This window comes from Ambystoma mexicanum, chromosome 4p (assembly GCF_040938575.1).
Source record: "Ambystoma mexicanum isolate Mex_15411 chromosome 4p, UKY_AmexF1_1, whole genome shotgun sequence".
Classification (NCBI taxonomy): domain Eukaryota; kingdom Metazoa; phylum Chordata; class Amphibia; order Caudata; family Ambystomatidae; genus Ambystoma; species Ambystoma mexicanum.
In genome coordinates, this window is record NC_090927.1 from 938,699,386 (window position 1) to 938,715,320 (window position 15,935).

Consider the following 15,935-nt stretch of genomic DNA (forward strand, 5'->3'; position numbering starts at 1 on the left):
CGGCTGTGGGGTGAGTCCCAGAGATCATGGATTAAATATCACCTTCAGAAATTAGAGAAAAGGGAGAGAAAGAAGGAGCAATTGGAGTAGAAGGAGTACACAAGGAATGAGCATGAGAATCAAAGAAGTCTTGGACAACTGAAGGAGAAGGAGAAGCAATATTTAATGAAGATCTGTTATCAATCTTAGCCATAAGGAAGTTAGCAAAATCAACTTGATTAAATATTAAAGGACAAAGAAGAATGAACAGCGGGAGAAGTACAGATCATAACATGAAAAGACGTTTGGGCGAGTTAACCAGAGACTGATAAGAGATTGGAAATAATCAATATTGGCTTGTTTGACATATATTTAATTTCAGTATCGGTACAGCGCTTTTCACCATGGGTATGGTCCCAACATGGGAAGAAAGAGAAGAAGAGTAGAGTTGGCCATTGAAACTAAATCTGTATTTTCACCTACAAGGGTCTGCTCTATGAACTTGGATCCTAAGAGATTATAGGAATGGGGAAAACCTTTGTTTTGAATTTTGAGAGAGGAGGGGCAATGTCTAGAGATGAAGCGGGCCCTTACCTCCCCCACTGAATCTGTCTATCCTCAGCACTTGCCTCGGCTCACCCTCCACCATGGAGGCTCGTAATTAATCTGGCAGTTTAACTGATACATTTTTGGGCCAATGCAGTGGGGGTAGTGAAGGCAAGATACTGAACGCTCACACCAGAGAGAATACAACCCATTAGGGAAGAAAGGCCCAAGTTGAGTTGTAATCTCCCACGCGGATGACAGTAACAGCAAAGAACTCTGCTGCTAAGATCGTTCTGCCAAAGAGAAGTACAAGCAGAACATTTTGAAGATAAACAGCATCATAATGGCACACCAACATACAGTAAAAACCTGCATGGCTTATTGGGTGTGCCCTATCTTGTTCCACTTTTACCCATAAGGGATACCAGTCTATTGGTGTGTCTTCCATCACGTTGGTGCTGCGGGGCTCATCTTCATATCACATCAAAGGTCAGAAAACAAATTAATTATACTCTTACTATGCAACCTGTTTATCACTCATACTGTGCACTTGGCAGGCCTTAAACAGACACAAAGGGGGCTCTGGGGCACTGTAACCTTCGTTTTAATGTTTAATTATTTAATGTTGTTAATGTATTTATTTAGCATTTTTAAATCGCTCACACAGCCAGGGGGCATCGAGGTGTTGTTACAGGAATATGTCTTGGTTTCATATTTATGACACGCTTAATACCCAGAGGTTGCTATGCGCTGACCCGGGGATCGAACCTGTGTTGCTTTGTGTCGTCTTGCTTCCAAGGCGAGCACGTTGCCGCTGAGCTATCCTCCTTCACACACACATTTCCCTCACTTTCGACCTCCGCCCTCATGTTGAACTATAAATTATTCCTCTCAGCACCTCGCAATACAAATCACATGATTGTAGCATCAACAATATGCCCTGTCCGTCCTTTTTGAACATTTCTTGTTATTTTGGTGTGGTGGTCAAAGTGCACCTGGTACCATGGAAGTCGGGGATCTTAAATATTAGTCAGTTATATGGGCTATAACTAGTGGTCACCCGAGAATGGGCAGGGTCATGCTTTGGCCAATGTGAGCTAACATGCACACCAGGTGCCAGTTTCAGATCGTGGCCTTGTAGGGCACATTCCTCTTGGGTAAAAAACACATATTTGCAACACTGTTAGAACAATGCATAGCTATCATGGTGGTTGGGGATGTGGGCTGCCCTCATGGGAGCTCAGGCATGAATGGGGATTTCTGCGGTCTAGCAAATTTGGGCCTAGCACATGCACGTATAATTACTAATATCCACGCAAAATATCAAGCCTCCTTGCGCTTTGGGATATATTATGTAATTAGACTATAGTTGGTTATATTAAAATAAGGTGCTGTTAGATGGGAAGGCATCCTCTCACTATCCCCCTGCCCCGATCCAGCACAGTTCCTTAAACGCATCTTGTCTCACTTTAAATTTCCTACGGGGGGGGTGGTGGTGCTGTCCCCTTCCCAACAGTAGTGTTGACCATTTCAGGCAATTGAAATTAGCAATTTTTCTAATTCCTCACTCAAGTATGTAGGCCCCTTCCTAATACAGGAACGTTTTACCCAATCACAGAATCATGAAGTTGGGCTATGCTCATTGACAGCACCCAAAAAAGTCTGTGTCTGAGACATTTTCTCAAAGGATAATAAATCTTTCAGCGCAGAGTCTTTGACTGTGTGCTACTAGGCAGAGAATTGTCTGAGCACCAAGAGTAAGGACATTAGCCTGTACTGCGACAATGGCAGCAGCCAGAGTGCCAGCTCCCCCACCTTTCTTATCTGAATCAGGTACTCCACTAATCAGGTGTGACAGATGGAAGAAACTATTCAACACTTACCTGGTTGCCATTGGGGGAGAGAAATTTGCTACGGCTAGGAAAGAGGCTGTCTTGCTCCACAATTTAGGAACGGAAGTAGGCAGTGTCTTTGATGGCCTAGCAGAACCCATGGAAATTGGCCAAGGGGAAGAGGAGCAGTTCTCTGTGGCAATCAGACAATTTGAACCAAGGAAAAATGTCACGTTTCAGAGACGTAAGTTATTTTCCAGAAGTCAGGAACCTCATGAACCAGTAGAAACATTTATAGTACAACTCTGCACTCTAAGTCACTCCTGTGAATTTGGACATTAGGCAGACTCGCTCATCCGAGATCAACAGCAGAGTGCAAGAAAAACTACTGTCAAAGGACCTGCCCCTGGAGCAAGCAGTAGAAGTAGCTAGAGGGATGGAAGAGACATCCAAATACATGGCTAGCATGAAGACAGATAGACAGGTAAACAAGGTGGCAGCGATTCGAATAGCAAGAAGAGCAATTACACCAAGAAATTAAAATGTTTTAAATGTGGCAGCAATCGACATGTGTCATCAAACACATTTTGCCCGGCACGCAATGCAAATTGTCTCGAGTACAAAAAGAAAGGACATTTCGCCGGGTTTTGCAGGGAGAACTCTTCGGTGGAGAACATTGAGGCTAACACCAATGTTAGATGTCCTGAACAGGAGGAAAGTGCTGGAGAATATCAACCAGCTAAACATGTATTAGAAATTGGAGATTTGTCCAGTAAGGATAAAGGACCGATTGATGTGTTCATGGTCAATGGTAGGGTGGTCACTATGAAGGTGGACAGCTGTTCCCCATGGACGATTATGTCTAAGAAAACGTTAGAGAAATGTGTGAATGGAGATGTCCAGCAATTGCAGATTCCGGCCATAGAACCATATGCGTATGGGAATGTTAAAATAGAATTACTAGGAAAGTTTCCCGCCACCATAGAGTTTAAAGGTAGGAGCTGTGAAGCTGATGTGTTTATCACCAAAGAAGGATCGTCATTCCTAGGCTGGTCCGAACAGATGAAACTTGGCATAAGGATCCAAGTGAATGCTGAGAGCCCAGTTACTGTAGCGGAAGTGAGAGGCCAGTGTGAAAGAGAATTTTCCATGGAGGATCTGGGAAAACTAGAAGGTTACGAACATCGCATTAAACTAAAGAAGGGAGTTGTCCTTAGAATACACAAAGTTAGACCTGTCCCACAGAATCTCAGACAAAATGTGAAGGAAGAAATTGAAGTGTTGCTTCAGAAGGGCATCATAGAGAAAAAAGAAGGATCGGAGTGGTTGTCGCCAGTCGTGGTGGCCACTAAATCCAACAGAGACATAAGACTTTGTGTTGACCTAAGAGACCTTAATAGGAATATTATAGTGGATCCCCACCCTTTACCTATCATCAGCGAAGAATTGGCTATATTTGGCAAAGCAAAGTGTTTCTCAGTAATTAATTTATCACAAGCATATCACCAGATACCGCTTTCACAGGATTGTCAGCACCTAACCTCATTTATCACCACTGAAGGGACATTCAAGTACTGCAGGATGCCATTTGGGTTGGCTTCCGCAGCTGCTGTTTTTCAGAGGGTGATGGAGATGGTGATGCAAGGGGTTAAGAATGTGATCATTTTCCAAGACGACATATTAGTCTATGCTGAGTCTGGTGAAGAGCATGACAGATTGTTGAAAGTTGTGTTGACAAGGTTGGAGGATGCGGGTCTTACTGTGAAAAGGAGTAAATGTAGGTTTTCCATGAACAGTGTTGAATATTTAGGTCACGTGGTGTCCGCACAAGGGATTAAACCCAAGGCAAGTCTAGTGGATGCTGTACAGAAAGCACCATGCCCCAGCGATAAGGATCAAGGTAGGTCCTTTTTAGGGCTCGCAGAATACTATCATAAATTTGTGAGAGAATTTGCCTGCATATCGTCTCCACTAAGGGCTCTACTAAGGAAGGGCGTAAGATTCCAGTGGTCCACACAGTGTAATGAGGCATTTGAATTAATAAAACAAAGCATTGTTCAAGCCCCCTCAATAGGAAAATATGATCCTAACGACAATACTGTAATGGTGGTTGATGCTAGTACCTTAGGATTGGGAGCTACATTGACGCAGTATGATTCTAACAAAGTAGAGAGGGTGATAGCGCTTGCTTCCAAAGCTCTCAGCAGAGGAGCTGAAGAGAGGTATTTGGTAATATAATGGGAGGCGTTGGCCATGTTCTGGGCAGTAAATCATTTCAAATATTTCCTGTGGGGAAGGAAGTTCACAGTACGGTCAGATCCCAAATCCTTGTGCAGCTATTTAATAGTGGCAGGTGGGCTACTGGGTCACCAAGAATAAGCAGGTGGGGTTTGGGTATTCAACCATATAATTTTGATGTTTACTATTTGCCCGGACAAAAGATTTTGGTGGCGGATTGTCTATTGAGACTACTAATAAGTCAAGACCAGACAATCCAGGCACAAGATAAGGAGGAAGAGCATGTGGTTGCTGAATTGGGCAGTGTGGACCGAGAGGAGTGGGAACAGGCGGAGATGGTGGATCATGACCTCAGTCTTATAAAGCGGTGGACTATTGAAGGGTGGCCGGAAAAAAAGTTACTTGAAAAAAGATTTGAGATATGGTGGGAGATACGTGATGAATTGAGCCTAGTGGGAGACATTTTAAGGAGGGGGAGTTGCATTGTACCCCCTGAAGCAGTGAGGAAAAGCTTACTTGAACTAGCACACCAAGGTCATCTTGGAGAAGGTGCTGCAAAAAGGAGGGTGAGGCATTGTTACTGGTGGCCCAAGATAGACAGAATGGCAGAAGAACTTGTAAAACAGTGCAGTGCTTGTCAACTGAGTGACAAAAATAAAGTGGTGCGGGAAGTGCCTTTGATACCAAACAGTGTACCAGATCAGCCATGGCAGAAACTGGCAGTTGACATTTTGGGACCGGTATATGGGTTAGGAGATTGGTTCAAGTACATTTTTGTGCTAGTGGACTCTAATTCCAAATGGGTGGAATGGGAAGTGGTGAGAGAAGTGACGGCAACAGAGTTAGTATCTTTTTTGGAAAGAGTGTTCCTTAAGGAAGGTTGCCCTGCCAAATTGGTGTCAGACATTGGGGTGCAATTTGTCTCTCGATTTATGAGAAAGTTCTTAGAGGACTATGGCATTAAACATGTTAGACAGCTGTATACCATCATAGAGCAAACAGATTGGTTGAAAGAGTAAATAGATATATTAAAGGAGGGATTCAACTAGCAATGTGCAATAGACAACCTTGGAGAGAAGTATTGAATCACATGATGTGGAGCTACCTGACCACACCTCACTCCACTACGAAGGTGTCCCCATTTGTCTCTCTTAAAGGGAGGGAGTCTGGAACCAAGTTATGCCCTGGTTGGTTGGGGTTGACAGGAACAGTGACAGTCGACAGGGAGGCCATAATGAGGTGGATTTGCAAAAGTTAGACCAACAATAATGAGTCGTTTAACAAGACGGAGTGTGCCAAGAGAAGAGAGTGGAATCTTGGAGATTGAGTGTGGGTAAAAAAAAACAGGGCTACACAAAAGTGTGTAGAAAGTAAATATTTGGGTCCTAAGAGAATCGCCTCTGTGCGTGGAAGTGTTGTCATCATAGAAGGAGGAGAAGTCTGGTCACAGGGCAGATTGGCTAAAGCTGGTAAGGGTGGAGCTGGAGTAAGTGGTGAAGTACAGAATGAGAGTGAGGAGAGTTTGGATAGGAGTGAAGGAGGAAGTGATCAGCCTCATGTAGATGTTCAGCCTGCAAATATGAGTGCCAGATCAGACAACAATTGTGATGACAACAAGAGAGTCATAGGTAACCTAATTGGTTAAAAGACTTTACTCAGTGACAATCAGTATTATATTTTATTGTTGGTTGTTTTTCTACATTTTATTTTTCTTTTCTCTATTCAAAGTTTCAAATTCATATATTAATGTGTATTTCTTACTGTTATTACTTATCTCTGGGACGTTGCATTGAAGTGTTTCCCATTATTGTTATAAGGGGGAAGATATGTTAAGAACTGTGTTATGTCACTGTGTTCTGTGTTGCAGTTCTGCGAGCTGCACGTCCGTATCTCGCGGAACTGGAATGCGAGGTTTGAAGTGATTACGGTTGGCGGAGTGAGCGGAGGTGTGCCCGCTGAATAAAGCTTGTTTTGGAAGCTACCTGGCGATGGTCTCTTTTCACACCACAATGTATAAAAATCGGTGGCATATAGAGGGAATATAAAGTAACTCAAAGAGAAGCATTATCATCAAAAACTGTTCATAACCTAAATGGTTATCTTGAAGTACAGAAATGATAGCTGTGTTTTAGGCCTGCGTCTTCCCCTATGTATATGCATCACAAGATGCGACTGAACCCTAAGGAAAGTATTGTAAGAACATATGAGAAGGGTAACGTCTGCAAATACAGTACCTTTTGAATTTTCAGCTTCTGACTGTCAGTAAACAAAACCACCTGGCCTAGCTATGTCAGTGAATGAAAAACAAGGGGCCAGACATGTGATGGCATCAGTGATGTCATCAATGACATTTATGATGTCATCTTTGATGTCATGTGTGTTAGTCTTAGCAGTGCATGGTGGTGGAGCAAGTTATGGTTGCTTAGCTTACCATAACTGGCACATTTCTGGCGTTTTTCAGTTCTACTTGTAACCATAATATGGATAGGTTGTTATTAGTGCAAAGTAACTATAACGTCCCTTTAACAAAGTTTTTGCACTGAATTCGATAGGTTTTTTATTAGCACAACTTAACCATAACGTCCCTTTAACAACGTTTTTTGACTGAAAATAATTATGCTGAAGGAAAAAGCTAAACACTGCCTTATGAGCTAACTGTTGGGACCATTGTAAGTGGTACTATTTTGAAAAACAGAAAGAGCATAGCGGTTCATAATCAGAAGGTGTGTATAAAACGCATTAAAGGAACAATACACTAGGCGATATTGTTGTCTCTATCAAAGTACTAAGCATAGCTTTCATTCCAAAATTCTCTTCTAGGTAGTGCATTTCATTAAACTAACTCAGACTGTAAATCTCTGACATCCCTCACGTTCATTTATTTCCGATGTCTTTGTACTAATGCAGTCCCAGTTAAAATGTTACTCGAAGTCAAAAGATAACGCTGGGGAAGCTTTCAAAAACCTTTACAAAATTCAACTTTTAGCATGAACGACTTCTCTTGCCTTTGAACATGGCTGCCATTTATGAACAAAATGGTCGTGAAATATTCACTCCCATCTAAAATCTTTTTGATGCATGATGTTAACTATGCATGCCCAGTGTCTAAGGCGTGAGGACGTACCAATATAACAACAATTGCTTGCCACAAGGAAAGGAAAGGGGATGAGCAAGAACAGTTTGTAGTTTGTGCCATGCTGTTACCTGCAGACTAATCTGCCCTCCAGTCTAATATTAGGAGGAAATGACGAAGAGTTGAACATGAAGCTCTTACCCAGTGTTTGGCTTCAGTCACAGAAGAATGCATTATGTCGTTCTGCTGAAGGGGAAACACCTCAGACACAAAGAAGAAGCGGACAGGAGAAATAACGTTTGAAGACTACCGTTTCATCTCCAGCGAGCAACCCACCTGCAAAGAGCACGGCGGATGTGTCTTCATAAAAGAAGCAATTAGACTAAAGGTTGCTTCAACATATAAAATTGTTTTGGTTTTGTTCTCTGTGTTGCTCACATTTGTTTATAAATTTGCGCGATAATTGGAATTACCTTTATTAACCCTACTTTGTTTGAAGCTGAACTTTTCAAATATTTCATCTCGAAAAATAAATAACTGAACGTCAGGTATAAAACGATCTTCATATTAGGTAGTGTAAGCTACCCAAGAGGAAGCTCTACATGAATTAAGACAATGACAATAATGTATTGAACAATCTCCGACATGTAATTAAATATAGCGCCGAATTAGGTCATTCTGCTGTAAAAGCAAGTAAGCAGATTGTCATTTCGTCTGAAACAACGAGCATCTGTGATAAAAGAAAAGGAGCAGCATGCTCACATGGCAAGATTAAATACATTTTAGAATTATAAACGAGAAAGCAGAAAGGTAAAATAATTAAACCATTTTCGCTCTCTATAGTAGCTTTATAAATGTTAGTTGTGCTAACTGCTAGATCTCGATGCTTGTAACGATGCTGTAAAGAGTTCTTTCTTTGCAAGATATGCAATCAATATATTGTATTCAACATTATGTTAATTGTTCACCTGCATCTTAGAAATTCTTTATACATGTGCATTCCGTACAAGTTGAAGATTAGAAAGCATTGATCTCATGGTCCCAATTGGACCAAAGATCAGACTTATTTAATCGAATTGTATATGTAGTTTTATATGTAGTGAGACTCAAAACGTAGCTCTCATTGGTAGCCCAAGGTATCCACAACTACTATGCTTAATGTGCGTAGACGTCTGTGGGTGGGCTAAAGGGTCACCCAACCTTATGTGGGACCCCTCCTGTGTGCCAGATAAAAAGAAGTTAGATGCCCTTTTTTTTTTTACAAAACATAAATATAGATCTTATCTGGTGAACTGCTCAGGTTTTGAACCTGCAACCAGTCTGTTCTTTACAACTGAGATCTGATCAATTAATTATGTCCTGCATTTTGTGTTCACCATAGTACATACAGTTGGTGTATTCACAATAGCACAACCCCGTTAGCATTTTAACCTTTCTTTGTGGTATATATTGGTCTTGTGCAATGACCAAACTTGAAATACATATTAGTAAGTGTGACCGCCACACAGGTTCAGTGTGTCAAGCACTTGCTGCAGATATCTTTGTTCATGTGCCATATCACAGTACCAAATCCCAGCAGGGGAGAAAAAGCCTTTGCTCTCTCGTGTCAGATACATCAACGTGCCTTCAGTGAAAACATTGTTTATAAAAAATAACATAGCATTAAAATGATGCAGGAATAGAGTGTTGTGCTTTCCAAACAAGGGTTGTACAATCTAGGCAACCACTCCCAATTGCGAGCATAACGCATTAGTCAGAAGAGGTGATGATGGTGCCAAAATCACAATGTTGGAACCAAGGTGTTGACAATCATATTCTGGCTTTGCCACCATATGATACTGTGATCCTGGATAAATTAACTGAACATTACTGTGCTGCCTTCTGTGAAATGGTTTACCTTCTCAAATTCTGGTGGCATTGCTTAGTCCATTGCTTGCTCTTTCTTTTCATGTAGGCAATTTTTGAAAAAGGGGTCAAATACAGGTGAGAGCGAGCCAAATATTGATGGTATCTGGAAAGCTTACTTACAGCTTTGCTTATTTGACTCAGAAAGGTTTGCTTTCTGTACAATTTCATACGTTCTTCACCACATCATGAATATCTGCACCTCTGTGTTAAACAATGGCAATAGGTAGGCAACGTTATCATGTAATTGTGTTGTTTTGCGTCTTCAAAGCTTGGAAATACAGTAGTAAATCCCAGATGAGATTTCTGAGTCCAATATTTGTTAGTTTTCTGGTACTTGTATACTTCCTTTCACGAGGAAGAAAATTAAGCTACAGTCGACCCATTCTCCCTTGGCATAACATGTGTACATCATTATTTGTTTTAAATATGATCATGTTGGGTCACTGTATCATGTGTGTTCTTTCCAAGTCAGTGCTACAAAAGAGGGTACTAGAAAGTCAACAATTCACAATCAATTTCACTTTGCTGTCATGTGAAAGAAATGCTGAAATTGCAAGTTGGGTTCATGTCCCAGCACCATCATTTAACCAAAGTGCATGATCCTCATTTCATGTTTGGCGGTATTCCGGCCATAAATCTGCCAGAATACCACCAAACAGAATCACCATTGCCACCACTTGGTCTGGCAAAATCGCTGGATTACAAGTTGTGACAAGCAGTGATAGTCCCTATTTATTGAAGTTCATAGGACTCCATGGGGATTTCAGTGGAAATAGTGCAGAAGGTAATTCTGCCAATAATGACGAGTTTTGGCAGGAAAGTGATGGATTTACCCCCAGCTTTTTGCTGGAGGTGAATCCTCCACTACACATCCTAACTTGTAATAAGAAACTCCATCACCACCAATTTCTACCCCACCAATGTACTCATAATGAGCCCCATAGTGCCAATCCTGCCAAAATGACTTGGCCCTAAACATTAAAACAATGTCATCCAATGTCTTAATGTAATAACACATGTTGAATCAATTTAAATATAACCACATTATCAATCTATGAAATTGCAACTTCAATAAGCAAATGATTAATACAATGGTTGCATCACATTTCTATGCTGTGTTTAGCATGAATGTGGCAAATTGAAGCACACACATGACCATATGCAAATTTGATTTATCATGAGCACATATCCAGAATGTGTTGAACAGTGTATGATGGATCAGGATACAATTGTAATTTTAAAAGTAACCAATTTAAATAATTCCTTTCTAAATTGTCTTATTTTGTATTCAATACAAACCCCCTTTCACTTAATGGACATGTCTGCATTTCATATTGTTTTAAACAACTCAATTATAAGACATGCTACTTAACATTTTCACATGTGAATCACTTGCAACATGAACATATATGTTGAATAGGCTTCCTTCAGTGGTGTCTCAATTGCATTACTGTGTAACAGTGTACATTTGTAATTTTCAATGGGCAAATTAAAGATGGTGAATGGGTAACAGTTCACCAGCACCATTAACAGTACTCAGCTTGGAGATGTAATGAATTACATTATTTTTCCAGGTATGCACACAGTTAGATATCTTTTTGACTCCTAGAATACTTGTTTTGTCTTTATCATTACACAGAGGTGGAGGCAGGGGATCTCCGAGTATACACACCACAGATATAAAATTCCAGAAGCAAATACACTACCGAAATAGGTATTTATTTCTCATGATGTATACCCAATTTATTTAATGGCCCTGTCCCTATTCTCTCTAATAAAAAGGACTGGTGTTTAATCTATTCCCCTTTTGACAATTGTTACCCACTAAATCATATTTCCCCTTGGCGTTATATTTACATAATATCTTCTTTTGGATGTCTCCCAGACATGTGAGCATTCTCTTTAGGACTGGTTCAACTCTGCATCTCTAGGAAAAGGTGGGCATCAATCATCACAATGGATTCAGCTTCCCTCCAGAGTCTGGTCCCCTTCTTTCTGTTTTGGGCATGTCTGCTGTCTCTTCCACTGAAGAAGGTGTGGGTCTTTAACTCCACGTCAGCCTCTCTTACATTGTACTGTTAGTAATAAGAAAATGGGTCCAAAGGAAATCAATCTATTCTGCTTTCTGTTGTTGCCAATTCTTCTTTCTCACCTGCTTCCCCTCTATTGGTCAGCCGATCAGTGAGTAATTGAGTAAGTGTGTGATTATTTCTCCAGAATCTGAGGGTTTAAACATTTATAGATCATAAACCACTCCCTTCAGAAACGTGTATAATGTCTCCAATCTAATTGTTCAATGTATGTGATCGGACAGTGTTCCAAAAGTTGCATCACAGTAAACCATATCCTCCATGCTCATTGGGCTTATTAATGAAGAGGGCAGTCTGATGGGAATAACTTCCAAACCAATTTCTACATTAAATAATTGTAATGTTCTGAAACACCATGTTCCTCGCATGTGACCATGTTATTAATCAGTTAATCAGATTGCTCTCACTCAGATTTTGTTTTTTACACACTGATACTTTTATTCAAAAATGACATTCCCAGCTCAGAATAACGGGCTCACTGGCACGAATGCTAGGATACATGGATCACTGGCATGCACTGTTTCTGTGTAATAATATCCACATTGGCCTAATTTACATAATCAAATAAGCATAAAAAATATTTTTTTACATACAGCTACTACATTGTCTTTAAAAGTTAGAACCAACAATGTGATTCCATATGTATATTTCACATGGTGCATTTATTTCTTGCATATACTGGAATGAATCACAAATTGAAATTCAATACAGAGGTCCAGAAGTTAAATTGTCACATCTGCCTGCAGTGGCTTGATATCAAAGCAGATGCCAGGAATCCAAAGAGACCTTTGAATCTGCCCTATGCTATTGGGGAGCAAGTGATGCAGTGGGCTCAGATTCAGGTGCACTGCCCACAAAGACGGTGCAGTGATGTAATGGACACCTGTCACGAGGACAGTAACAGTACTGATAACTGAGATGAAAGTGAGGATGTAATTACAATATGTGAATATTTATTGGTGATGTTTATCTAGAATTTGAATGGTGGAGCAATAAGGTGTTGACGTCATCCTCCATGTGCAAATGTTATTATGTGATTTCTTTGTTTTACACTTTTATGTATATTATGATGCTTTGGTTTGAATATGTTTGCATGAGATTTTTGTAAATGTACACTGTGTACAGAGAACACAAACACATATATATATTCAAAAGTCCAGGCACAACCCATCACCTCAGTGCTCATGCTGCAATCAGAAGTACAATACCAATTAAAATGGGGCATATGAAACCTTTGAAAAAGAATTGACAATAAAGGTGGACTAAACATCGCAATAACAAAATATGGCCAACACATTTTCATTTGAGCCTATTACATAAGAAAACACAGCAAAAACACTCAAAAGAACCAATTATAAAAACAGATGCATTGACATTATTTATGCACCACAATAAGTGATACTAGAATTAGATATCTGCACTCTTTATTCAAAGGTCAGTTACAGAGTACAGACATGGTGTCTCTAGGCAACAACAAGTGACTCATGGTTGTTTTGGTTAATGATGTATTGCATAAAATTGCATATTGACATTGATCTAAATTCCCTAATTTTAAAATGAATTGGTCTGGAATGCTTGAAATGAGATATTACCAGGTTTTTCTCAAACTAGTTTCTATGACAAACAGTAAATATCCTGACGTCATACTCATTCATTGCAGAGCTAGTGATTTGGGGAATGTCTATGGCATGTCTCTGTCTTTGATTATGAAACAAGATTTGGCAAAGCACATGGTACTGTACACTCTCAATGCCTTCAATTTTCAATATAACAGCAAAAGGGGAAGTGCACCACCAAATGTAATTCTAAAATTGAGAAATCACAGAGAAATGTTAACAAGGTTGTTTCTGCTTTCATCATTGATCACAAACATGTATGCATATCCAATAACAACATCCATTGTGATATGTCTAAACTTTATTGACATGATGGAGTACATTCAAATGATGATGGAAATAAACTCTTCATTGAGACCATTCAGTCAACTTTACAACTCTGTTAAACATCTAAATCAGTATACCCCAAAAAGTCCTTTTAAGGACTATGCAGCATATGTATATATAGAGATATTTTCTTAAAATCATACATTGTTTATTTAAAAAAAAAACATTTCATTCCTGTGGAAATGCTGTGACATTAAGAAATAGAACACAGCACACACACACACTACAATTTAAACATGCGTATATACCTTCTACAGATGGCTCTTAAAATAGACATGTTTGTTTTTTCAAAAACAAGCCTTTCAAAAATGGTTCTATTCAGGGAAACAATCTCCTTCACCAATCTCTGTATTGCATACTTTCAAAGAATTCAAATACAGTTAAAAATGGTGTCTGTTCTCTTTTTTAAAATCATGTATTAATTTACATTTACCAAAAAGGTAAATCCCTGTGCTCCCAGTCAAAAATATCTGTCCACAAGCTATGCACATACCTATTTGTACAAACACTCCATTTATAGTTAAATGATTAAACTAGAAACATCTGGTTATTCAATGCTATACTCCCTAAATCACGGTTAGTTCCATTCTCCATAGAAGATATTTCTTCACAATATTCTGAAAAATCAGACTCATCATTTGAGAAAGCAATGAAGGGGTCATCAGAATCGTTTTCAAAGTACTGTATTCTTCTGACTTTAGTTAGGGCACTCAAACATAAGTAATCCACTGCAGAATATGCTTTATATAGCACGTGAATAGGTTATTTGCTGAGAAATAAAGCTGCATCTGCCCGGGCTACCATATTTTCTCCAAATAGGTTAATTGCCATAGATAATCGAAGGTACCTTTGCCATTAACGTGCTGGTATATTGAAATATATATATTGATAATCAAAGAGTACTAATACTCAATGGGGTCATTACGTTCAAGCTTGTATTGTCAGAGAAGTCTATAAAACAACTATTTGAACATAAGGGGCTCGTGAGAAGCCACAACCAACATGTGTTTTGACCGACAAGGGTCTTTTTCAAGGCCTTGCTACTTAGGTCTAATACCAAAATTGTTGTGTGGAAACTGCTGGTGGATATTGTTCAATTGTCATGTAGCAAAACATTTAAAACATTGGCCAAAATGTTCCTACGCCGTATTTTGCAATCTATATCTGGTCAGGTGTGTTGCATGTTCCGTTGAACATTCGGTAAATGAAGAAATTCCTAAGTAATATCTGATTCCATATGTATATTTGATGTAATAACATCAGGCTATATTCAGCCACGATAAGTGAAGAAACAGTGTTCTTCCCATGAAGTGACTTCACAGGAAGGAAGTTGGTGTGTGCTTTGCTTCTCGCCTCTCCTGTTCCTTAAACTTCCTCCCCTCTATTGCCTAGTGTTTCTTTTGTAATTTTGTTATTTTAGTTTTTAATGTTTGTTTTCTAAAGTGGCATTGTATTTTTGATTTGTCGATTTCTTGTATACATTTACCTCTGCTGTGCTTAGATATCAACATCAGAATGAAGCGACAGGACAGTGCAACTTTAGCAGGTGACAGCAGCAGTGAGGAAAATATGTAGCAGGTGACAGTAATGGAAGACCACAACATCATATGGGTCCCCACTGCATCATTACCATGGAAGAATGGCCACACTCTAACCTCTGGTCAACTCGAGCTCTCTTTAAAAACATTGCTTTTTACATTGTGACATAGTTATCAACAGTGCTTTGGATGAAGAGGCATCTGAAAACTAGCAATGGCAGTTTGTATAAACAATGGTGTTGCTCTTTCTGTATGAGTCATTTGTAACAGAAGATAAAATATGGTCGGGAAAAACATAGGTGTTGCTCTCTTTTTCTCTCTCTCTGTCTCTCTCTCTCTCTCTCTCTCTCTCTCTCTCTCTCTCTGTGATTCATTTGTAATGCAAATATAGATACCAATACTATATCCATAACAGTGAATGTTGCTATTGGTAAACCAACACTCTGTGTTACCGGTGTTCCCTTTTGAAGGCATTGTTCTTTTTATTATGGCGGAGCTGTCAAAGGTGTTATAAATGAAGATGCATCTGGAAACTAGCAATGCTGAACAGGATAAACAATGGTGTTGCTGTCTATGAGTAATTTGTAATGGGAATCAACCTTAAATAATATAACTATGACCGCTCAACATGTGAGGGTGTGTAGTTTCATGTCAATGGGCCTCATTACGACCCAGGCCGTAAGTTACCGCCTGGGCCGTGACTTTACCACCATGGCGTAAACTACGTTTACGCCATGGTGGTTGGCGGATTTACCGCCCCATTCCAACCTTGGTGGGGCGGTAAATCC